The following is a 2841-nucleotide window of genomic DNA, read 5'->3' as shown; positions in this document are numbered from 1 at the left end:
TTGTTTTTTTTTTTTTTTTTTTTTTTTTTTTTTTTTTTGGGGGGGGGGGGGGATAAAATATCACATGGTTTTAGCGATTTAAAAAAAGGACTGTAAAGACTGTTGTAACTGGATCATTCTGTTAATGGCGGTCTTATATTCAATATCATTATTATCATTATCATTTTTATTAATATTCCTTACATTTCCCTCTCTTTATCGTCATTATGGCATTATCTTCTGTAACAGAAATAGTAGTTACTATTGTTTTTGCTTTCTCTCTTAAAAGGAGAAGCGATTTAAAAAAATATTATATATTCATACATACATATACTTTCTCTCCATCTCCCTCCTTCTCTTTCTCTCCATCTCCCTCCCTCCTTCACTTTCTTTCTCTCTCTCTCTCTCTCTCTCCTCTCTCTCTCTCTCTCCTCTCTCTCTCTCTCTCTCTCTCTCTCCTCTCTCTCTCTCTCCTTGCACTATCTCTCTCTCTCTCTCCCTTGCACTATCTTCTCTCTCCCTTGCTCTCTTTCTCTCTCCCTTGCTCTCTATCTCTCTCCCTCGCTCTCTATCTCTCCCTCGCTCTCTTTCTCTCCCTTCTTCCCTCCCTCTCCCTACCTCCCCCACTCTTTCTGCCCTTCTCCTTCTCCCTCACTTCCTCTTCCTCTCTGACTCCCCGCTCGGGTGCCCTATCCGAACAGCCAGTGACATTTGCCGCCCAGTTGATCTAAATCGCATTCCCACCGACGGTAACACAAACCCTCGGGTCTCCCACGCAAGCAAGCCACACATCCATTAAACACAACCACATACACACAACACATAAACACCAGACATAAACACAACCGTAACACCCTGGAAACCGCTGTAAAATCACCACAAACACAAGATATACATATATGTGTGTGTTCCCCCGTACACTGCCCTATTCCCATGGCTATAAGACCCGTGCTGTAATATCATACATACAAACTACACTGTTATTATAACCGCCACACTCTAGACGTAAGATCAGATGTCTTACTCATTTCCGCTTTTCAAGGAGATATGTACACACTTGAGAGGGTAATAACATGACTAGAATGATAACACTATAAAAACACACGATTCTGTTACATATAACGATATACCTTTGTTCTTTCACGTTACACAAGAGCGAGAACATTTCATCTCTGATCCGCGGGAGAACAAATCACACCCGTAGGACGGGAGGAACGGCGCCCATAATAAGAACAATACTAATAACGATAAAGCTATTGAGGTCCATCGTCTTATTACTTTTTTTTCCTTATTCCCTCGTTCGTTCGTATTTCTCCCGAAGTGCTGGGATTCGTCCTGTGACCCTTCACGAGCGGCAGACGAAGGATTCACGGCGCACAACGCCTCCCATTCCCTCTGTGTTTTCTCTCTTTTTCTTTTCTCCTCTTCCTCCGTCTTTACTTTTTTTCTATTTCTCGTTCTTTGTCATCATCTCCTTCTTCTTCTTCTTCTTCTTCTCCACCCCCTTCTCTATTTCTCGTTCTTCGTCATCATTTCCATCTTCTCCTTTTTTTCTATTTCTCGTTCTTTATCATCACTATCATCATCTTTGTTTTCTATTTCTCGTTCTCCTTTACCTTCATCTTTAATTCTCCTCCTTCACCTCACCTCTCCTCTTCTCCTCCTCCTTTCCTTTTCCCCTCCCCTCCTCTTCCCCTCCTCCTCCTCCTCCTTCTTCTCCTTCTCCCCCTCCTCTCCTCTCATCTCATCTCCTTCTTCTTCTTCTTCCTCTCCTTCTCCTCCTTCTTCTCCCCTCCTCTCCTTCTCCTTCCCCTCCTCCCTCTCCTCCTCCTTCTCTTCCCTCCCCCTCTCCTCCATCTCTCTCCTTCTCTCATCTCTTCCTCTCTTCCCCTCCTCCTCATCTCCTCTCCCCTTTCCTCCTCTCTCCTCTCCTCTTCTCCTTCAACGGACACTTTCCTGGAGATCTGGCAGCTCTCAGAGGTTCTCTCCCGCTGTGTTTTCTTTCGTGTATTCCATTTATTTATTTCATTGATCTTTCCCTTCAGAGGGGGTTTAACTTATTTCTATAATATAGCGTCTGTGTGTGTGTGTGTGAGGGTAAGTGTGTGTGTTTGTTTTGTTGTTTTGTTGGTTGTTTTGTTGTGTGTGTGGGGTGGTGTGATGTTGTTGTGTGAGTGTGTGTGTGTGTGTGGTGTGTGTGGTGTGTGTGTGTGTGTGTGGTGTGTGTGTGTGTGTGCGTGCGTGCGTGCGTGCGTGTGCGTGCGTGCGTGCGTGCGTGCGTGCGTGCGTGCGGGCACATGTGTTTACGCATATCTGTACCTATCTACCTATCAATCTGTCCACACACACAGTCTATCTCATCTTACCCCTATCTATCCCTTACCCTCATTCCGTTTGGTCATCACTTCTCTCCTTCCCCCCCCCCCCCCCCACATCCTTACATTCCGCTCCCTTGGATCGTTTCTCCGCTCCTGAGAACCTTCCTTACCCTCTTGCTATACCTTTTTTTTCTAAAAGGAAGAAAAAGTGCAAACGCGCCTTTACGCATCCTACGCCATTCACACCTTCACAAAACTTGGCTTCCTTCACTGGGGTCCTTTTTTCTCTCTCTCTCTCTCTCTCCTTCACGCCGGTCTAGTCAATTTCTTCGTCCCAACCCTTTTCTTGTGCTCTCTCTCCTCCTACTCTGTTTTATTCCGTTGTGGCGTAGAAATATCCTAATATAATAATAAGACGAAAAAAAAAACAAAAAAAAAAACACTCAAGATCTTTGCCTCATAGCGGATATTGCAATGATATATCGTGTTATTACTTACATGCTGCCCTATATTCTAATCCTAACCTTGAATTGCAATAGAGGTT

The sequence above is a fragment of the Penaeus monodon genome, chromosome 9 (genome assembly GCF_015228065.2).
Source record: "Penaeus monodon isolate SGIC_2016 chromosome 9, NSTDA_Pmon_1, whole genome shotgun sequence".
Taxonomy (NCBI): domain Eukaryota; kingdom Metazoa; phylum Arthropoda; class Malacostraca; order Decapoda; family Penaeidae; genus Penaeus; species Penaeus monodon.
The sequence above is the reverse complement of the archived record's forward strand: the minus strand, read 5'-3'. Positions refer to the sequence as shown.